The 23,738-nt window shown below is 36.1% G+C and overlaps 1 protein-coding gene and 2 non-coding genes across 4 annotated transcripts in view; all 3 read left to right on the forward strand.

Annotated features, from left to right (window-relative positions):
• Window positions 1–23,738, forward strand: part of AGBL4 (ATP/GTP binding protein like 4) — a 1,282,996-nt gene that overhangs the window by 108,563 nt on the left and 1,150,695 nt on the right. The gene's annotated exons all lie outside the window — the stretch shown is intronic.
• Window positions 5,288–5,451, forward strand: LOC111728470. The gene has a single exon (XR_002775749.1). It is a non-coding gene; the product is annotated as a U1 spliceosomal RNA (small nuclear RNA).
• On the forward strand, window positions 5,777–5,880 carry LOC111728463. Its single transcript, XR_002775745.1, has one exon. It is a non-coding gene; the product is annotated as a U6 spliceosomal RNA (small nuclear RNA).

A 23,738-nucleotide genomic window follows, 5' to 3' on the forward strand; every position in this document is an offset into this window, starting at 1 on the left:
TCTCTGGTACTAATAAGAATTGATTTCCATCTGACCATTCAATGTGATTCAACTCATTTAATATTTTACCATAATGGAATGTTAGGGAATTAACTTGGATATACACAATTTTATTTGCTATAAATGATTAAAAGTATAAATGATAATAATAATACTAATGAACATTTATGTAATACCTTATATTTTACAAACTGCTTTCCCAGGAATTATTTTTTTTGGCATAAAACTGGCATGGTTTAACTATTTATAGATTATGTTTGATCAGACATCTAATATAATATGTACTTGCTTCTGTATGCTATGCTCACAGAACTTAGTCTTTGGGGAGAGGAAACTTCCTTACAAAACATATTAGAGAACAGATTCAGTAGAATACAAACAAAAGACAGAAGGTAAAATTTCTTCATAATTGACAAATGCTGTGGGTGTTCTGAAAGGGGAGTTCAGAACTTGTGTATTCTCATCTAATAGGGGTTAGATCTTGTTAAGCTCTTTATCTCCTGAGTGTCATACTCTGAATGAGCATAGTAGGTACTCAGAATATCTTGAGAATATTAATAAGAAAGGCAAATATAATTTTATATGTAATTGTTAATTTTCTTTGGTTTTGAATAATTTGCATAAAAGTATATTTGTATGTGTGTGTGTATGTAAACGGATGTATCAGTGTTTTTTATGTAACAGTTCTCTGAACTCTAAAATCATTGGTTGTTTATACCAAACAACTGAAAATATCCTTATGCAGGGTTTCACTCTTTGATTATTTCAGGTTGTATTAGTTTGATAGGGTTGATGTAACAAAGTAAAAACTAAGCTGCTTAAAAAGCCTAAATTTATTTTCTCATAGTTCTGTAGTACTTAGTTTGTCCCCAGATGCTACAACTGAATGGCTTAAGCAACAGAAATGTATTGTCTCACAGTTCTGGAGGCTAGAAGCCTGAGATTCAGATGTTTGTAGAGCTGGTTCCTTCCAAGGATCATGAGGAAGAATCTGTTTCATGCTGCTTCCCTAGACTCTAGCAGTTTGTTAACAATCTTTGGTGTCTCTTGGCTTGTAGACTATCACCCTAATATCTTCACATGGTGTTCTCCCTGTGTGTGTCTGTCTCCAAATTTCTACCTTTTAAAAAATTATTTATTGATTGATTTCAAATTATTATGAGGGTACAAATTTTTAGATTACATTGTTCTCATTTCCAGGGTAAAGTTCCAGTTGTAAAAGAGCTCCTCACCCAGGGGCACAATAGGTGAGATCCTACCACATGCACTCCCTCCTTATGCCAATTGTCCTCCCCCTCCCTCTTCCTCCTCCCTACTCCTCTTGCTCTGTACTAGACTGTAGTTGTTTTATTTTCCAAATGAGCATATAATTGTTTATATATTGGTTTCATATTAGTATTGAGTACATTGGATATTTTTCCATTCTTAAGATACTTTACTAAGAAAAACGTGTTTGAATTTCATCCAAGTAAATGTAAAAGATGTAAGGTCTCCATGTTTTTAATGGTTGAATAGTATTCCATGGTATCCATGTACCACAGTTTGGGTTGATGGGCATTTGGGTTGCTCCATGACTTGGCAATTATGAATTGAACTGCAATAAACATTCTGGTGCGAATGTGTTGATGGTAAAATGATTTTTGTTCTTCTGGGTAGATACCTAGTAATGGAATTGCAGTATCAAATGGAAGGTCTACTTTTAGCTCTTTGAGAACGTGACTTTAGAGACCTCTATAGGCCTTATCTAACTCTATAAAGGCCTTATCTCTAACGTCACATTCTGAGGTACTAGGGTTAGAACTTCAACATATGAAATTTCAGGTGGCACAATTCAGCCTATAACATATTATCATAGTATTGTGCTTCCAGCCAGACCTAATAATTTCCACATAATTAGGAACAATTTCTTCCATTTTCTTTAAATCTTGTGCAAGTTCTTGTCAGTAATATACTTGCTATCTAGAAAATATCATTGATTTTTTATTAACTCAGTTAAAGACCTGAAGGCTTTTTACAATAATCCTCACTCAGTGAGAGAAGGGATTTATCCTCATTTTAAAGATTAAGTGTTGTCTTGATTTACCTACAGCCTGAAATAATCCAGATTCTTTTCCCAGAACATCTTTAATCAGTCTTTTTCCTTCCCTTACCAAAAAACAAAAAAAGCTCCATTGAAATTGTTCAGTCATACCACATAATCACCAAATGAACAATGAATATTTTACTAACATTGGTTGTAACAATTGCATCTGTACTAGTAATGCCTAAGCCTTGCAGTGTAGTAGAGTGATCAAGTGGAGTTAAACTTCAGTTCAAACATTGGCTTTAAAAATGAGTCAGTTTGCTTACTTTTTAATGAGAAATGATACCTGTCTTTATTTTAATTATACATATATGTATATTTCCTAGTTTAAGTATTTAAGCTACTTTACCAAAATATACATAAAATAATAATATTTAAAAACCAAGTAAATGGGGGAAATGTTAGAAAGGGGATATATTAGGGTGAAGGAGATTCATCAGAATTGAGTGCTTCAACATCCCCAGCTTCATCAGAGTTCCCTTATATCTACATCCCAAGTTATGGGATCTCATTTTTCCCAATGAATGCCCTTACCCTGCCATGCTGGGAGTTCAACCTGTGTTGTAATTTACGCAGTGACTGGATGAAGTTCTGGGGCTACATGAGATAAGGGTGTCCTTCAGGGCACATGTAGAAGCTCATAGGTTATATGTGGGGTACATACACTGGGAATTGTAGTCCCTGAGCTCATCTCTTTTTTTGACTACATTGGCCAGTGATATTAGGAGCAATTAATCAATGTCATTATATATTTGTTAATTTTCTAAAAATGTTTGAGAGTTTTTTAGACAGAGTCACATAACTTCTTGCTTATTGTAAGTGGTGATTTAGGAGCATCCAGTTCAGGTATTTTGCATATCTCTATAAACAGTTAATGCCATGGAGTAACGGTGATCTCTTTGAAATAGTGTCATTAGCATCTTTAAATCTGATTGCATTAGAAAAACAGTCCCAGAAACCCCAGAACCAATTCAGAAAACTCATTTTTAAAAATTCTTTGTCAATGCCAAAGTCTGTATTAGTCAAGGTTCTCTAGGGAAATAGAGCCAAAGAATATATACATGCGCGTGCACACACACACACATCATATATATTATATATGGAGAGATTTATTTGGAGAAATTTGCTAATGTGATTACTGAGGCTGAGAAGTCCCATGATCTGTTATCTGCAAGCTAGAGACCCAGGAAAGGTAGAGATGTAATTTCAGTTCTAATCCAAAACCCGAGAACCTGGTACGTGTAAATCAACAATGTAAATCCTAGGTCAAGAACAGATGGAGACTGATATTCCACCTCCTGTAGGCAGGCAGCTGACAAAAATGGGTGAATTCCTCCTTTCTTTCTTTTTGTTTGGGTCATGCCCATCTAAAAAGGGGTAGGGCAATTTACTTTAGACTAAACTGATTCAAATGCTAATCTCATTCAGAAGCACTTTTGCAGATACACCCAGAAATAATGTTTAATTGGGCACATTTTGGCCCAGTAAGGTTGGCAACATAAATTTAACCACCACAGAGGATACAGTATAAGAAAATTCAGCTGATGATTACATAAAATGCTTAATATGAGGTCATATAAATTTTCTATAAGGTAGACAATAAATTTAACTATGAATTTTCTGTGGCTAGTCATAAGATAAAAGTAAACCAGGTTCTGAAACCTGAGAGAAATTCTTCCTGTTCAGCTTCCTAAAGCGGACACTGAAAATATGATGAATAGCATTTTTAACAATATCCCTTTGGAATTTAAAGCAGTACATTTCATTGTGGTATATCTTGTAACATCTTTCAACGTAGGCTGCAATTGTTGTGTTAACTGGCATTTCAGTGAAAGCAATTTAGTTGCCACTTAAAAGATTTGTTTGACATATACAGCTTTCATCTGATCTGATTTAATTCAAGGATTTATTTTAGATTTTTTGAAATATGGATATCAGAGGGGTTTTCTCTTTTGTGCAGCTGAGTGACTATGGCTGATTAGAGTCCTATCTTAAAAAGGATTTTGATGGTACATACAGACTTACTGAGAAGGAGAAAGGTGATTAATAGATTTAAAGAATGAAGATTATTGGTTCATGTGGATGAAATATATTGCCTTCAGACAAGCCTTTCTAAGTATTTTTTTCCAGGGTTGAGTAGGATGTGAAGTGCCTAGCGTATTGCCTGAATCCTACCTTGTGGATGATTAATTCCTTTTCTTATAAAAAATAATGCCTACAGGTCAAATGTGAACTCTTCTATGAATCTTTGATCTCTTTTTCTCCATTTCTCTTTATATAGTTATTTCACCTTAGAAAATAGCCACCCTACCCTAATTTTATCTCTCTAGAGATGCAAGACACTTTTCATGATTTCTTAACTTCTTTTGTTTTCCTCTACCAGAAGATAACCTGCTTTAGGACAGAATCTGAGCCAGATTAATCTCTGCTCTCCTATAGAACCAAGTTGAGTGCTCATAAAGCATTAAATGAATACAGTATTTGTTGAATAAAATAAAGTGGGTAATAGAAGGATGAGGAAAGATCTTTCTCCAAAACTATTTTTCTTCAAAGATAGCTTTGATTTAAAAAGCCATATTTAATTGCTTCACATTTCCCAGTCCGCCAAATTCTGTCAAGGCTTTTTACTTTTGGTGATGATGATGTTTTCTCTGTATCCCTGATCCCTTTCTCTACCTGGTATTGCCTGTCAATCAGGTTAGGGTAATCTTACCTCTATATTTACAGGTACCTTTTAGGATCATCTATACGGACCTTATTGGATACAAGTCATTTAGTTGTCTCTTCTGCATCACTGTAAGTTCTTGAAGTCAGGGATGATTTTTTATTAATATTTGTTCTCCATCATTTTTGTTCTATCACTCCTGTAAGTAGCTCAATAAACATGAATAAATGAGGGTGGAGAGATAATGAACAAAATTATCTTTATAAATGAGATTTTTAAGATTAATAAGATATAGTAAAACCTCTGTAAGTTGTCTACCCAAAGAACTGTAATAAATTACTCTTCAACATATAGAGGGTAGTCTACATAAGGGCTAGGCCTACTGTGCTGATACATACCTGTGGTACATGAAAATTAGGTCAACTTAAGAAGGTGGTCAATGGAGAAAGAGAGTCAGTTATGGAGATTCTATTGTGTTTTTATATTTAAATAAAAAGTACATAGTAATAGCATCAAGAACATTAAGAATAACAATAAAAATACTTACCTGGCAGGGGAGATACCATAATCATGAAGGTGGTTTTCCTGGGGCGAGGCTTAACCATTGCACTCTGGATGTGCTGACCCCAGTGATTTCCCCAAATGTGGGAACCTTGACTGCATAATTTGTGATAGTGGGGGACTGTGTTTGCGTTTTCCCCTGAAAAAAAAATAAATAAAAATGATCATTTAATACTTACTGCTTGTAAGATACTGTTTTAAGTGATTTATATACTTTATCCTATTTAATACTTCTCGCATAATACTTCTGGAGTATTATATCTTTCTTGATATGTGAGGAAAGTGAGGTTTGTAATTTGTTCTAAATTGCATAATTCTCAAGTGGGGAAGTTGAATTATCCTTGTGTATGCATAGTACCTTATTACTGATCAATTCATGACATATAAATAATATATACATTTGTTAAAAATTTCACATTAAGCAACAAAATATATGTAAAAAGTTTTTTGATGAAGAAAAAGGAATGGTTGCTTTAGCGGCACATATACTAAAATTGGAATGATACAAGAGAAGATTAGCATGACCCCTATGCAAGGATGACAGTAAATTTGTGTAATGTTCCATATTTAAGAAAAGAAAAAAGGAAAAGGGAAAAATTAAAAAAGCCATTTAATTGCTATACATTTCCCAGTCCACCAAATTCTGTCAAGTTTTAAAATGAGCTGTCCAAATATGGGCATGCCTCAGAGGTTTGTGAGTTTGGTTCCAGACCACAACAAGTAATCAAATATTGCAATTAAGCAAGTCACACAGTTATTTGGTTTCCCAGTGCATATAGGAGTTATGTTTACACTGTACTGTAGTCTGCCAAGGATTCAATACCATTATGTCTAAAAATCCCAGTATATAGACCTAAAGTAAGAATTACTTTATGGCTAAAAAATGCTATCGATCACCTGAGCCTTCAGCAAGTCATGTTTTGCTGGTGGAAGGTCATGCCTTGATTTTGATAATTGCTGACTAATCCCATTGGTGGCTGCTGAAGGTTGAGGTGGCTGTGGCAATTTCTTTTTTCTTTCTTTCTTTTTTTTTGTTTTTTTTGAGACAGAGTCTTACTATGTCGCCCTTGGTAGAGTGCTGTGGCATCACAGCTCACAGCAACCTCAAACTCTTGGGCTTAAATGATTCTCTTGCCTCAGCCTCCCAACTAGTGGGGACTACAGGTGCCCACCACAACACCTGGCTATTTTTTTGTTGCAGTTGTTGTTTGGCAGGTCCAGGCCCTGTTAGAACCCACCTGCCCCAGTGCATGTTTGGCCAGTGCCCTAGCCTCTGAGCTACAGGCACTGAGCCAAATGGCAATTTCTTAAAACAAAAACCCATTTGATTGCTACATACACAGATGCTTCCTTTTATGAAAGATTTCTCTGTGCCTTGCAATGATGTTTGACATTATTTTTCCTACAATAGAACTTTCAATACTGGAATCAGTCTTCTCCAACCTTGTTGTTGCATTATTGACTAAGTTTATATAATGTTCGAAATCAGGAGTGGAAGAGTAAGAGTCCTCTTAGGCCACACTATAAATATACAACACGAAGGAAAGCTGATTAGTTAAAAAAATTTTTTTGTGCATACTTTTTGTCATATTGGGACATCAGAGATAAGTAAAAAAAGTCCTTTCAAAATCATCATGTAGCCTGCAGGCACAGGTTGGATACCCATGTTTAAATCGTATGGTAATTTTAACCATATTCACAGCTTCTTCACTGGAAGTAGATTTTAATCTAAAGAAAACACTTTATTTGCTCATCCATAAGAAGCAAGTCCCAATCTGTTAGAGGTTTATCATCAGATATGGCAATTCATTTTAACTTCTGGCTTCACTTCTAATTCGTTTCTTTTGGTATTTCTACTCTATCTGCAGTTTTTACTCCATGAAAGTCTTGAGTACCTCAAAGTCATCCATGAGGGTTGGAATTAACTTCTTTCAGACTTCTGTTAATGATATTTTTTACCTCCCCTCTCGAATCATGAATATTAATACATATAGAATGGTGAAACATTTCTAGAAAGTTTTCAGTTTGCTTTATTCATCAGAGGAATTATCTATGGCAGCTACAGACTTACAAAATGTAGTTCTTAAATAGTAAGACTTGAAAGTTGAAATTACTTCTTGATCCATGGGCTGTTGAAAGGATGCTGTGTAAGTAGGCATGAAAACAACATTAACCTTTTTATACAGTTCCATCACAGCTGTTAGATGAGTAGGTATATTGTCTGTGAGCAATATAGTTTGAAAAGAATTGTCTTTTCCTGAGAAATAGGCCTCAATAATGGGCTCAAAATATTCAGTAAGCCATGCTACAGACAGATGTGCTGTCATCCAAACTTATTTGTTCCATTTATGGAGCACAGGAAGAGTAAATTTAGCATAATTATCAAGGGCCTTAGGACTTTCAGAATGGTAAGTGTGCATTGGCCTCAATTTAAAGTCACCAGCTCCATTAGCCCCTAACAAGAGTCAGCCTATGGAACAAAGCTATAGTTTGGTGGTATTGGAGCAAAAGTTCAAAGAACAATATAATAATAGATGAAATTAGAAAAATTGAAGAGCCAGGTCATTAAGGTAGTTGTGTAATATACTAAGGAACTTAGGTTCTATGCTTCAGGTGGTAGGAGACCGTTGAAGGGTTTTAAATAGCAGAGTGACAAATTCATAATTTAGAAAATCTTTCTATAGCTACTGTGGAGAATATTTGGAAGGAGATTAGATCTAAATAGGGAGATCACATAGAATTTGTTAGAATAATATATTTGAAAAACGATGAGGGCCTGCAAGTGATATAATTTGCCTTAATAACTCAGGGTCACTATTAAGGACATTATTTTTACTATGTCACATGTCTTATTAGGCAATCAATAAGTATATTTTTATGATTATAACATCTTTGTGACAAGTTGGCATATTTAGTATCACTTCCTATTATAACAAGTAGATCACTATTCAGTTCTGGTTAGCTAAGCTTCCACCGAAAAGTCTGCTGTCATCCTGATAGATCTGTCCCTGTAGGTCAATTGGTGCTTACTCCTGGATGCTTTCAGAATTTTCTGTTTTGTCTTGACTTTGGACAAGTTCATTCCAATGTTTGAGATGCTCTGTTTGTGTTGTCATAGTTCAGGGTTTGACATCCCTCTTAAGGGAGTGTGTCAGAATCTTTGGTGATACTTGAGAAATTTTTATTTATGATATCCTCCAGTAAGTATGTTCCATTCCTTTGGGGCATTCTTCCCCTTCATGGATATGTATAATTCATATGTTTGAATGCTTCATGAAGTCCCATAATTCTCTAAGCTAATGTTTTGCTTTCTGTCTCTTATTTTCTGCATTTTCATTGCTTGCATTGTTCAAGATCTTTATTTCTAGTTCTGAGATTCTTTCTTCTCCATGGTCTAATTGTTATTAATACTTTGTACTGCATCTTTAAGTTCCATGATTGATTTCTTCCATTCCTTAAGTTCTACCATATCCTTTTTGTATTCTTCATATCTTTCATCCATTTCTTGGTTCCATGTTTTTACTTTCTCTTTGATTCCCTTTATTCTTTTTGCCAATCGATATTTTAAATTTCATTTCCTTTATGTCATTTCCATTAGTTCTTTTTAGGTGGAATCCTTTGTGGTTGCTATGTCCCGATCCCTTGGGATGGTTGTTTATTCTGATTTTTCATGTGGCCAGAATTCTTCTGTTATTCCTTCCTCATAGGTGCATTCTGCTTGTTCACTTCCTCCCCTGCTCTTCCCACTCACTACCTCTTTTGCTTTAAATTACCTTGTCTCAGAGCTTAGTTGTTGAAATTGCCTTTTGGTATAAGGCCAAAAGGAAGATCAGGGTAAAGAGTGAGAAGGGAGCAGGAAAAGAAAAATAGAAAGAGAGGAAAAAAAAAAAAGAAAAAAGAAAAGAAAAACAAGGAAAGGGGAGAGGAAGTAAAGAGGAGAGAAAGGACTAGAAAGTGAGAAAGAGGGGGTGACAGGAGAAATTGTGGTGAACATCAGGGTGCTATGGGCACACCTGAAAAAATATATTTTAGGGGGTGGGTCTGGTCAGGTCCTTTGAAGTCAGAAGCTCCTTAGCAGCCTTGGCCAAACAAGACCCCACCTTTGCCAAATATAGAAGAAAAAAATCAGAAGTAAGTTGCAGTAGGGAACTACCCATACCTTCTTTTCCAAGGTATAAGCTAGAAGGACATCTTTTACTACAAACTTGTGACCTCCTTGACCCCAATCAATGCTATGACCCCCTAACCACAACAAGGCCATGACTCTGCAACATGCAGAGAAAAGAAGAAAAAATAAAAATAAAGGAAATTAAAAATACATTTATGTAAGGTAAAGAAAAAAGTAGATAGCTTATCTACTATATGAGAAATTTATGTCAGAAAGATGAAAAAAGTAGAAAAATCTCTACCAAAAGAAAGAAAACAGGTGAGAAGTGAAAAAGGAAGTAAGAATAAAAGGGGCTGAAAATCCTTAACAAAAATGGAGGACCCCTTATTTTTGAAGAAAGTACAAATGAAAAAGTAAAAATACAACCAAATGACAAAAAACCCTACAACTACCACTACCAACAACAACAGGGAGAAAAATAAAAAATGCTAAGAATAAAATTTGGAAAAAGAGCAAAAATATAAGAAATATGTATATGTATATATATGTGTGTGTATATAGATACACATATGTATATACATTGCAATATATTGCCTGGACACCAGGTTGCGCTGTAGTGTTAGGATACAGAGAACACATGCTGCTCTTGCTGTATATTCAATGTGGGCTGGAAGCCGTTTTCCAATTGCAGAGGAGATTTGGTCCTGTGTTCCTGACCTACTGTGCTCAGTTAGGGTCTGGTTACCTCATCAGCACTCGATTCCACAGGATTGGGGTCTGAAGGCTCTCACCAGTTTCTTCAGGAGGGATGACAAATATGCTTCCTGAAAATAAAGTGTACTTCCTAGGGATGCAGGGTATAATCAGCTTACCCCAAATATGGTTGCCCAATTTCAGCAAGCATACCAGAGGTGGCTGTGCACTAGGACACTATGGACTATTCCTCTGGCACATTCTTAACCACAGTGATGCCACCCTGCTAGTAGCCAAGCTGATGGTAGATCCACCCCATCCATTATTCAATCCTGTACACTGGATACTGTTTCAGTTCACTCACTTGTTCAAGCTTTCCAAGGCAGCTTCAGCAAGCAGTCCATTCCAGAATAAAAAAAATGCAAGATAGGCTTTCCTACCCTCAGTCCTCCATGTAAGGGCTGTCTGGACGGCCCTTACCTGTATGCAAACTTGCCTTCTGTGTGAGTTTTCCTCAGCTCAAGGCCTACTTGCTGGCTCCTGGAGTCCATCACTACTTCACTGTGCCCTCAGAGTGGTGTCCCTAGGTAAGGTACCCCAGCCTGAAATGACTGGAGTTCATGTTCTCCTATCTCACTGCCACCTGTATTTTAAATCCCATTTCTGTCATTTCCATTATGACTTTATAGGTGGAATTCTCTGTGCTAGTTACATCATGATCCCTTAGAGGGGTTGCTATGTTCTGGTTTTTCACGTTGCCAGAATTTTTCTGCTGTGTTTCCTCCTCATGTGTGTTTTCTTCTTGTTCATTACTTTCTGTTACTTTTTCTTCTCACTTCTTCCTTCATGTTAAATTACCTGCCTTTATGCTTAGGTGTAGAAGTGTCCTTTTGGTATAGGGCCAAAAGGAAGAGAAGAATAAAAAGTAGGAAGGGAGAAATGAAAAAGTTAAAGAAGAAAAAGGGGGGTTACAGGAAAAATATTGCAAAAATGGAGAGAAGGACTGAGAGACATAGAGCAACAAGAGAAATGGTGTTGTTCAGCCGGGTGCTTTTGCCCGCACTTGCAGTTCTATGACTCTGGGAGGCTGAGGTTTGTGGGTCCCTCGAGGTCAGGAACTCCTACTTTTTCATCTTACTTCTACCTTCATGTTAAATTACCTGTCTTTGTGCTTAGGTGTAGAAGTGTCCTTTTGATCATTGTGCAAAAGCAAGACCATACCTTTGCCAAATATAGAAAAAAATAATCACTATGTTATAGTAGGATCCTGCCAATACTGTCTTTCCAAAGGCCAAAACTAGAAGAACACCCTAGACCAGGAGCTTTAAGGCCTCCTGACCCAAAGAAATGCTATGAAACTCTTGTTCAGAATGAGGCTTGTTCTGAACTCTTGTTCAGAATGAGGCTTTATTTCATAATGGAATACAATATGAAATAGGATAGAGCAGATCAGAAAAAAATAATAAAAATAGATAAAGAAAATTGAAAATAAAATTATGTATGATGAAAGAAAGGGATTTCTTAGTTGTTTTATGAGAAATTTCTGTGGGGAAAAAAATAAAAACATAACCAAACAAAAGAAAGCAAACAACAAGAAGAAAAGAAAACTGGGGAAAAATTGAGATAAGAAAAAATATTTATGTACATGTTGCTATATATTGCCTGACTATTGAGGTGGCACTGTGGTGTTAAGAGACACACAACATATGCTGGTTTTGGTGTATAAGATAGGGGCCTGAAGCCACCATCTGGTTGCTGAGAAGACCTGGTCTGGTCGTTCTGGTTTATTTGCCCTCAGTGGGGGCTTGGTCATTTTTTTAGCATTCAGTCCTTGCAAGATTGGAATCCTGAAGCTCTCACTAGATTTCTTTTCTTTTCTTTTCTTCTTCTTCTTTTTTTATTAAATCATAGCTGTGTACATTAATGCAATCATGGGGTATAGTGTGGTGTTTTCATATATAATTTGAAATACTCTCATCAAACTGGTTAACATAGCCTTCATGTCATTTTCTTAGTTATTGTGTTAAGACATTCATACTTGGCTCGGCACCTGTGGCTCAAGCGGCTAAGGCGCCAGCCACATACACCTAAGGTGGCGGGTTCGAATCCCCAGCCCGGACCCGCAAAACAACAATGATGGCTGTAACCAAAAAATAGCCGGGTGTTGTGGCAGGCGCCTGTGGTCCCAGCTACTTGGGAGGCGGAGGCAGGAGACTCGCTTGAGCCCAGGAGTTGGAGGTTGCTGTGAGCTGTAATGCCACGGCACTCTGCCCAGGGGGACAGCTTGAGGCTCTGTCTCAAAAAAAAAAAAAAAAATTATGAAACCCTAAGAAAGGAAATAGCAGAGGACATTAACACATGGAAGAACATACTATGCTCCTGGCTAGGAAAAGTCAACATTGTTAAAATGTCTGTACTTCCCAAAGCAAGCTACCAATTCAATGCTATTCCTATTCAAATACCAACATTGTACTTTCAACTTGGAAAAAATGATTCTTCATTTTGTATGGAACCAGAAAAATTCCTGTATAGCTAAGGCAGTTCTTAGTAACAAAAATAAAATAAGGGGCATCAGCATACCAGATTTTAGGCTGTACTACAAGGCCATAGTGGTCAAGACCGCATGGTACTGGCACAAAAATAGAGACATAGACATTTGGAAGCAAATAGAAAACCAGGAAATGAAACTTACAACTTACAACCCCCTAGTCTTTGATAAACCAAACAACAATATACACTGGGAGAAAGACTCCCTATTTAATAAATGGTGCTGGGAGAACTGGATATCCACATACAAAAAACTGAAACTGAACATGCACCTCTTTCCACTCACAAAAATTGATTCAAGATGGATAAAGGACTTAAATTTAATGCATGAAATAATAAAAATCCTCAAAGCATAAGAAAAACATTTGACGATATAGGCCTGGCAAAAGACTTTATGAAAAAGACTGCCATGGCAATTGCAATAACAACCAATATAAACAAAAGGGACTTAATTAAACTGAAAAGCTTCTGTATAGCTAAGGAGACCACAACCAAAGCAAATAGACAACCTATGCACTGGGAAAGGATATTTGTGTATTTTGAATAAGACAAAAGCTTAATACCTAGGATCTATATAGAACTTAAATTAATCCGCATGAAAGAAGCCAATAATCCCATATATCAATGGGGAAGAGAGATGAACAGAACCTCCTCTCAAGAAGTCAGAAGAATGGCTAGCAAACATGAAAAAATGCTCATCATCCTTAATTATTAGAGAAATGCAAATCAAAACCACCCTGAAATACCATCTAACCCCAGTGAGAATGGCCCACCTCACAATATCTCAAAACTGCACATGTTGATGCAGATGTGGAGAGAAAGGAACACTAACACTTTTATACTGCTGGTGAAACTGTAAACTAATACAACCTTTATGGAAGGAAGTATGGAGAAACCTAAAAGAACTCAACCTAGACCTCCCTTTTGATCCTGCAATCTCATTATTGGGCATCTATCCAGAAGGAAAAAAAAAAAAAACAACTCCTTTTATCATAAAGACACTTGCACTAGATGGTTTATGGCAGCTTAGTTTACAATTGTCAAAATGTGGAAACAGCCTAAATGCCCCCAACCCAGTAATGGATTAACAAACTGTGGTACATGTATACCATGGAATACTATTCAGGTGTAAAAAATGGAGACTTGGGCAGCACCTGTGGCTCAGAGGAGCAGGGTGCCAGCCCCATATGCTGGAGGTGGTGGGTTCAAACCCAGCCTTGGCCAAAAATTGCAAAAAAAAAAAAAAAAAAGGAGACTTTACAGTATTTGATTAACCTGGAAGTGGAACACATTATTCTTAGTAAAACATCACAAGAGTGGAGAAATATGAATCCTATGTATTCAATCTTGATTTGAGGACAATTAAAAACAATTAATGACAGGATGTGAGTTAAGGAATGGGGAGAGCAGAGAGAAGGAGGGAGGGGGGTGGGGTCTCAGTGTGTGACACATCTTGTACCGTCAATGAATCCCCAGCAATAAAGTTTTCAGGAAAAAAATAAAACAACAGGGTGGTGCCTGTGGCTCAACGAGTAGGGTGCCAGCCCCACATACTGGAGGTAGTGGGTTTAAACCTAGCCCTGGCCAAAAACTGAAAAAACAAACAAACAGGAAAACCCCCCAGCAATCAACATCTCAATAAATTAACCTATAAAACAGTTTTTGTAGGTGTCACCTTTTTCCCTCCTTGTTCACAAATTTTATTGCCTATGAATAAGAAAACCTGGCACTTATTTTCTGTGTGGTCTTGGGAAAGATCTCTTAACTTCCCTAAATGTGTGATCTCATCACTAAAATGGAATAATGAAGCCTGTGTTAACCTAGTTAAATATACTGCTGTTGCACTCAAATATCAGAGGATAGGGAAAATGTTCTCTAAGTTGCTAATATACTATAAAACGTAAGGAATTTTTAAGTTGTTAATCTATGGCAAGAAATAAGTTCCTCAGTACATTTTAATTCAAGAAAGCTAAGTTATATTAAAGTAGTAAACAACAAAAAATTTCTTTTCACATTGCATTGGCCAAAGCTTGTCATATTTTTAAGGAGGCAAAAAGTAAAATTCCCATTTTTCCCTGAAAGTGAATAGAATAAGTATGGTCAAAGAATTATTGAACATCTATTATATGGCAGATACTATGAAAGAAACTTTATATATTTTCTCTCATTTCTCTAAGAATCCCATGAAATTGGCACTATTTCCCCAATATGTCAGATGAAGGAATTAATTATACTGCTGGTGAATTATAGAGCCAAGATTTGACCTTACTTTGTATCTTAGTCCCTTTGCATTGCTATAAAAGAAATGCCTCAGGCCACGTAAGAGGTTTATTTGGCTTATAGACCTGCAGGATATATAAGAACCATGGTGTCAGCATCTGGTTCTGGTAAGCGCTTCAAGGAGCTTCCAACTATGGCGTAAGGTGAAGGGGGAGCAGCATATCTTATAGAGAGAGAGGGGACAGGAGAGAGAGAGGGCAAGATAGAGAGAGGGGAGGAAATGCTAATAGAGAATTTACTCATTGATGAGGAAAACACCAAGCCATTCAAGAAGGATCTACCCCCATGACCCACATATCTCCACCATGTCCCCCCTCCAACACTGGAGATCAAATTACAACATGAGATTTGGAGGAGACACATATCCAAAATCTTTTAGTCTGTGTAACTCAGAGGCCTGGGCTTTTTCTAATATATCACTCATTTTTATTTCTCAGCAGTTTTGCTATCCACAGATGACCTATGATGGATGAATTACATTTAGGTCAATATTATCATTTAGTAATTGGTCAAAAATAACTAATAAATATTAGGAGCATTATAAACTCTGAGCTCATATGTCTGGTCTTTTTTTTTCTCATTATGTGTCATGAAGGAAATTGGAGCAGCGTTTTGGGAAACGGTAGATAATCTCAGGGTTCTGTAATGATTAATTTTATGTGTTAACTTAAAATGGTCTGTGTGGTGCCCAGATAGTTGGTCAAACATTATTCTAGGTGTGTCTGTGAAGATGTTTTTAGATGAGATTAATATTTGAGTTGGTAGACTGAGCAAAGACGATTGCTCTTCCTAGTGTGAGTGGGCCTTATCCAACCAGCTGGAGTCCTGAATAGAACAAAAAGGCCAACTTTGCCATAAATTAGGGGGAACACCTTCTGCCTGACTTCCTTAAACTGGGACATCTGTACTATCCTGCCTTTGGACTTGAATTCAAGCATTGGTTCTTCCTGGTAGCATTCAGACTAGAACTATACTACAGGCTTGCCTGCAGGTTTTGAAACTCCATAATTGCATTAGCCAATTTTTGTTTTATATGTATACATGTATATATACATGCAAAGATGTATATACCACACACATATACACACATCTTGTTAGTTCTGTTTCTTGTTGAATTCTGATTAATACAGGTATACATAACTCTGAGATTGTGTGATTATGAAATTCAACAGCAACAATGAAGAACTGCTGTTTAAAGGAGAGGCCTAGATTCAGTTTTCCTTTCAGTGAGCATTTTATTGATGATTCTTAATGGATTCTTTACATTGACATTTACATGTTATTGTAACATGTAGATATTAAGTAATTGTTACCATCAGGAAGCTAATTGACCAAATGTTTATTTTATTTTATTTTTTATGAAAATGTGGGCTGCTAATGTGGATCAATGTCATTGCATTTCTGGCAGTATTTGGCTTACCTAAGCCACAAAAAAATTAAGAAGAGAAAGATTGATTCTTTTCTAAATTTTATATTTTCTCCTGACAACTCCTCTGCAACCCTAGGCATAGATTAATGAATGGCATATGCACAAAGTGATATTGGCTCACATATGACATTACTCAGTTGTCTCAAACTCCGGAAAAAGCATGTGAATGATTTATGGAATTGATATTAATCTCTTTCCAGTAAATGCATTACTTCAGTTACATGGGAAATTGATGTTACTACTCTAATGTCAAATTAATTTCTTTCTTGCTGGATCAGCATTGCAAATAGAATTAGATGTTAACCTTTTATATATCTAAACAGGGTAAAAGATGGAAAGCAATTTTATAGGTAAAATTTGGATGCTGTCTGGATAGAAGGGGTATATGTTTTTTCTTTTTGTGTTTTGTCCTTTCTGAGATTTGTGAATCCAATGATATTAGATCATATTTAAATTATAGCTTAATATAATTTAGGAATAGCATATTTATACTTGAATCTGAATATTTAATAGAAAGCTATAAATAACAGTATTGCAAATGAGAATTACATGTTGTTAAAAACCCCCCGAATTCTAGAGAACAAGACTATTTTTCAAGGGAAATTTTATCTAAGAATTTTAAATCTCTAATAAATAGAAAATTATTTTATCTCTTATTTAGTGCATACAACAAACTGGATACTTGGTAGACACTCTCTTTTTCCTTCTAGATATGCTAGGCCTGCATGAGTTTCTTTTTCACTAAGTGCTTTATATTTCATTTTCTGCCCTTCAGATCAATTCTTTTTCTAAGGCTTTTAGTTTCTGTTCCAAGCTTTCTGTGATATTCATTTGTCATAGGTTTGACTATGGCCTATTTAGCATAGTCTAACAAACTCTGGCTTGTATTTTAATTCCAAATTATCCAGAAGGAAAATATGACTGAGTCAGCTTAGATCTGGTCAACTGTAGCCAATGTAGGGCTGCCTCTTCTTGGATGTGGGGAGGACAGATCCTCCTAGAAGATGTCAGTGAAGGGGAAATGCGAAGGTTCTTCCAGTTTGACAAATCCTGCTTTATGGAATAGCTCCCACCTCAAACCTTGCTCATCTTGATTTCTCAGGTCTACTCCCTCATGTACCTTAACTTTTCATCCCAGTCGGCCTTATCCCCAAACCATTCTTGACAGAGCATAATGTCTGTGAGCAGTATCTGAGCTGCTTCCAGTTAACTCTCTGATGTATAAAAGACAAGCACTGGCCACAAGTTATAGCATTTCCTGCATTATTTTTGTTGGCATAGTCTGGAAAACTAGGTTCTTTCTTGATACTCCTTTTCTGTGCTAAAGTGTTAGTATTCATATAGCTTAGAATCTTAGAATTAGCATCTCTGTATGTGTGAGTTATTACATGGACCCCTTGCTCTCTTGACAGGAGAGGGCTGGGAGGTCTAATTTTCACCATGTCTACATTCAAATCCACTTTTCATTTTCCTAATAACTGGCTGAGATTCAGATGTGAATAGACATTTTTTCTTGGACCATTAAGTGACAAGTAGGCTTGGTTTACATTATTGTATATGTCCACCACCTAGAAATTTTGGAATCTTTTCTGGTTTAAATCATGTCTGAGCATCTTATATTCTATGCTTTTTTGGGCACTGTACATTAGACCTTCTGGTTCTCCTTGCTAGGGCCACTGTCTTCTGACCTTGACAGTATCCACTGTCTTTTGGATCCTGAAAGTATACTCTAATTAAGATGGTGTGAGTCTAGTTGTATCTGGGAAGTGGTAAATGAGAGTTAAGGGTGGTAGTAATAGAAATTAGGTGAGTGTTTTCCTTAAGAAATTGCTAGTTTTTAATATTTTTACACCATTTACTTCCATAAAGAATTGTGATCTCCTGGGATTTCTGCCATTTATTCTCTATTCCAGGTGTTTGAGTAGCACTGCACCAGATATTTCTTCAATGATTTATTTCAATTTGTCTTGTATTATATTTGCATAGCACTATGTTGGGCCCTGGGGGTAGGTGTGGGATGGAAAGAAGAGAAAAATGTCTGACACAGTCTTTGCCATTAGAAAAGCTGACGGCCTAGTCAAGAATATATTCATCAGTTAATACCAGGGAGTGAATTAAGCAAGGGAGAGTACAAGGTTTGACTCTTTACTCATTAACTTATTACTCAAATATTTATTGAGAGTTCACTGTGTCAGATTCTATGGTAGGCAGTGGAGAGTCAGAGGTAAGTAAGATAGGATTCTTGCTCTCAGGGAGCTCACAATATGATGATGGACACAAGTTAGTGCACAAAAGACCTGCAGGACTGGTAATGTTCAAGGTACCATCATCTCTCATCTCATTCTTGAATATGCAATGTGTGTTCTCACCTTAGGGCTATTATACTTCTTTTGCCTGGAATGCTTTTCCACCAAGATATTTATAGGATATATCTCTCATGTCATTCAAGTTTCGGCTCAAATGTCATCTCATCAGGGTGGTCTTTCCTGGCTTCACAAATAATGTAGTACATTCCTTCCATCTCCCCTATTCCTCTTACTTTATTATTATTTTTTTTAGCATTTGTCATCACAAGTCTTGTTATATATTTATTTTCTATTTGATTATTATATATGTAGTATGTACCACTTCTAGAATAAAGCTCCACGAGAATAGGATTGTGTTTGTTACATTGAATACTTTATATACCCAGCAGCTAGCACAGTGTCTCATACATAACAGGTGCTAAAAAATACTTTTTATTAAATACTTGAAGCAATGATTGAATGAGGAATGAATGCATGGAGTCTGTGTAGGGTATGAGAGAGTCACCAAGGATGGAGTGACCCTTTTTACCTGGGAACATGGGGTGGTAAGAGGAGATGAGAGCTGAGAATGGAAGGTGTTAGGTAGACTGTTTTGTCATGTTCTGCTTACATATGTTTTTACAGAGGTGTAGATTGATGACAGAGTCTTTCAAACTTTATAGCAGGAGAGTGTGCCTTAAGCAAGGGTTGCTTTAAATCCCATCTTAATGGTGTAGTATTATATATTAATAAAATTTTCAAAACTTTTATCTGTCTTCATATTTTTGTTAATGCTTCTGCCTACCAATTGGTAGTTATGCAATTTTGACTGGATTGTGGGTTTCTTAATGTGGGCAGAGATCTGAATTTATTTGTCTATCCTTAGAGACTGGCACAATTATTAGGAATTACCTTGGCAGTGGTAGATTTTTTTCAGTAAAAATTAATTAGAGTTCCCTTGGAGCTGGATTTTTCTAGAATTCTGTGATTCTATCCTACAGGCACTTCTGCAGCTATTATTTAAATTTCTTGCAGATAGTGCACTTTTTAGTCCATTAAATCTTATAGCTCTGGCTTCTTTCCTGTATCTTTCATCTGGAAAAGTCATGTATCTACTTTTCTCATTGCACTAGAATGATTTATTTACATGTAAGTGCCTTCCATTAGACTTTGAACTGTTGGAAGGCAAGAACTTTCGTAGGTTCTCTTTTCCTCATTGTAACTTAGTACAGTATCTTGCACATAGTAGATATATGTAAATGTTTGAACAGATAGAAAAGTAATGAAACCATGGGTTGAAAATTAACATTGATTAAGGAAAATCAGGAAAAGGGAAAAGGATGATTTGTAACAGCACAACACTGTGCTGGGCATTAGGGGTCAACATTCTAAAAATGATCAGCTAGTTCACTGTTCTCCTAACATTAGTGTTTATAGATTATGTAGAGTAACTGTGGATGAACTTGGATTTGTTTCCCATGAAGATTGTATATCTTCATGTCAGTGTTCTTTAGGTGGGAAGAATATAGATAAATGGAGCTAGACACACTTTGATGCATGTAAATAAATTTGAATGTGTCATCATCAAAGCATAGCAGTTGTCTGTTTCCAAACATAAATTTTTACATGCAGCCCATACTACTTTGTGGCTACCACTTTAACAGCCCCAGAGTGCAGGTGTTGAAGGCGGTCATGCTCAGTGGGATTCCTATGGATATCTCTCCCTTTGCACTATGTCCAAACTATTGGAGTTTAACAAATGCCATTATGACTGTTTTAAATGTGACAATTTTAGTACTGAACTACAATATTATATTTATAAGCAGTGCAATGAATGTGCTCCTTCATTGTCTGTGTCTAAAGTTTTTATTTTTTCCTTAAGAATCTTAGTTACCTAATTAAATCTTCACTCATTTATTTATTCAACAAATATCCATTGGCCATTGATTATGAACAATTTTAAATAGTTAACAACCACAAAGAAAACAAGTATTTTTTTGAACAGGTACTTTTGTGCCTAGCACTGTGGCATATAACACTGCAGAAGCAGCATAATGTAAGGGAAAGATAATATACTTTGGAAACGGACAGCTATGAATTCAGATTTCCCTTTGACTTTTGCTAACAAAAGCATGACAACTATTTTAACAAGGTATTTAGATTTTGTGGACCTTGGTTCCCTCATTTGTAAATTAAGATAATTGAGGGTGAGATGAAGTGCTATGTAACTCAGTTAGCAATAAATGGTAAATATTATAATCATTGTCTACCATGCAAGTACACTATAAAGTGCTTCCTAGGCTTGGTGCAGTGGCTCATAACTGTAATCCTAGCACTTTGGGAGGCCAAGGTGAAAGTGGAGGCTAAGAGTTCAAGACCAGCCTAGTAACATAGCAAACAATAACAAAATAATAACATAGCAAACATAACAAAAAGTAATTTGAAATACTAGTCAGGTATGGTGATGAATGCCTATACTCCCAGCTACTCAAGACACTAAGGCAGGAGAATCCCTTTAGCCCAGGAGTTGGAGGCTGTATCTGTTGCTATGGTCATGCCACTCCACTCCAGCCTGGATAACACAATGAAATTTTGTCTCTTAAAAAAAACAAAGGCTTGGCGCCTGTGGCTCAAGTGGCTAAGGCACCAGCCACATACACCTGAGGTGGCGGGTTTGAATCCAGCCTGGCCTGCCAAACAACAATGACGGCTGCAACCAAAAAATAGCCAGGCGTTGTGGTGGGCACCTGTGGTCCCAGCTACTTGGGAGGCAGAGGCAAGAGACTCGCTTGAGCCCAGGAGTTGGAGGTTGCTGTAAGCTGTGATGCCACAACACTCTACACAGGGGGACAGCTTGAGGCTCTGTCTCAAAAAAAAAAAAAAAAAACCCAACCCCCCCCCCAAAAGTTGTTTCTGGATTAAATTACTATGAAAGTACCTAGAGGCATTATTATTATTAATCATTACCCTTAGAGGATTTGTCTTCTAGTCAGGTGGGTATTTATAAAGCCTAAATAACAGGAATTAAGAATTATTTTTATAAATATACCTGGAAAGACATTTTCGCTCATAGTAAGGTTTGTAAAGTATGGCAGTACAATTGTCAAGTGAATGCTATTAAAATACTGTAGATATTCAGAAGTGGACGAAATGTAGACTGGGATCTTCATGAGCTTTCCCCTAGTGATCTCAACACAGGAAGTCTGCAGACCACACTTTGAAACACACTTTTCCAAAGAATCCAGTCCAAGACAGTTGTTCTTAAGTAAAAGGTGTGATAAGTGCATCATTTTACCTAATTATTCTGTATTTCCCTTTCACCTGAGGAAAGTTGAATTTTGTGAAAGAAAATCTTAATGTTTAGGATAACTATCTGGGGTTTCTGACCTTGAGATCCTCTTCTTATTTAATTTTTTATTTCTTTCCTTACCCCAAGTCAAAAAGTCACCAAGACCTGCTGGTTTAATTGACTATGTATTTCATATTGTTCCATCTTCTTTATTCCTACTCTGGTTGTTTTATTACATGCTGCCAGGATTATTGCAGTAATTTCCTAATTTAACTCTATCTCAGGCTCTACCCTTTTTTTCTTTCTTTCTTTCTTTTTTTTTTTTTTTTTGGGCTGGGGTTGGGTTTGAACCCACCACCTCCAGCATATGGGGCCAGTGCTCTACTCCTTTGAGCCACAGGCACCGCCCTCAGGCTCTACCTTTTCAATACATTGTGTATATTTTTGTTCAAGTCATTTTTCTGAAGCATAGCTTGAATCATATTACTCCCTACTAAGAAAGTTTTAGTAACTTCTGAATGCTTTTTAAATGAAATAAACTTTCTCATCATGTCAATTAAGATCCTTTAGTTTGGACCCAACCTCTCTTTCTAGTCTTTCTTTTTTTCATTCTGCTATTTTTATTCAGTGCTCTAGTCAATCTGAAGTATTCACTGTTTATTAAACCTGCATTCTTTTTTCCATTATTCTTTTCCCTTAGAAAGGCCACTGACTCTGTGGCTTTCTCCAATGTCTCACCTCTAAGTCTTCACCTTTATTTTGACAAAATAATTTATCATTTAACCCCTCTTTTAAGTGTCATTTCATCCATAAAAACTGTCCTGAAATTTATAATCAGATATGCGATGTTTCCCTGTACTACACCCATTATTTGAATAGCATATCATATTCTGCATTGTAGTATAAGTATAGTTAATTGTCTTAAAATTTAATAAGCTCTTTATTAGCATAAATTGTTTCTTATTCATCCTTTTAATTCCCTGATAGACTTGAGATAGAATCTTGCATATAGTATTTAGGAATATCTATAGAGTAGAAGGTACTTTGGAGTTAAGCAGACATCAGTTCAAATTTTTTCTCTGGTACTTAATGGTTACTTGACTTTGTGCATGTCATTTAGCAGAGCCTAAATTTTCTCAACTAGAAGGAAAACTTTTACCTGCTTAATATGGAAGAAAAGTGGTAAAGATTAATTTATGTATGATATGTAACACATTTGGAACAAAATAATTTTATGTTGAATGATATTTATAGTTATTTTAGAAGCAGACTCATTTTTTGGGAATAAAAGTAACCACTAGAAAAGTAAATAATTACCATGAGGTGGGAGAGCATTATTGGAGACAGCTAATATTCTTAATTGACATGCATTTGAGAAATAACAGAGTTTATACCGCAAATTTTCTTGTATTTTAAAATTTAGGTAGAGGTATCTTATTTTAACATCTCAGTATCAATCACTTAAGATAGAAAAGGCCGAAGCCTTGATTGTTCATAGCATTCTGCCTGGTTGTTATCATTTCTTTTCATAAATTTTTCTGTCACATATGAGGAGTTTGAAGTTTTGTGGTCTTTTATATAACATCTTTTTTTTATTGTGGTAAGAACGCTTAACATGAGACCTACCCTCTTAACAAAATTTTAAGTGCACAATACAGGATTGTTAACTATAGACAAAATGTACAGTAGGGCATCATTTGGTTTTGATAATAAACTATTTGGTTGGAGCAGTTGGGTGTTAGGGAATATGTTGTAAAGCTTCTCTTGTACTTTGATTTAGAAACCTGTAAGATCATAG

Source organism: Otolemur garnettii, unplaced genomic scaffold (assembly GCF_000181295.1).
Source record: "Otolemur garnettii isolate 467f Iridium unplaced genomic scaffold, OtoGar3 scaffold00159, whole genome shotgun sequence".
Lineage (NCBI taxonomy): Eukaryota > Metazoa > Chordata > Mammalia > Primates > Galagidae > Otolemur > Otolemur garnettii.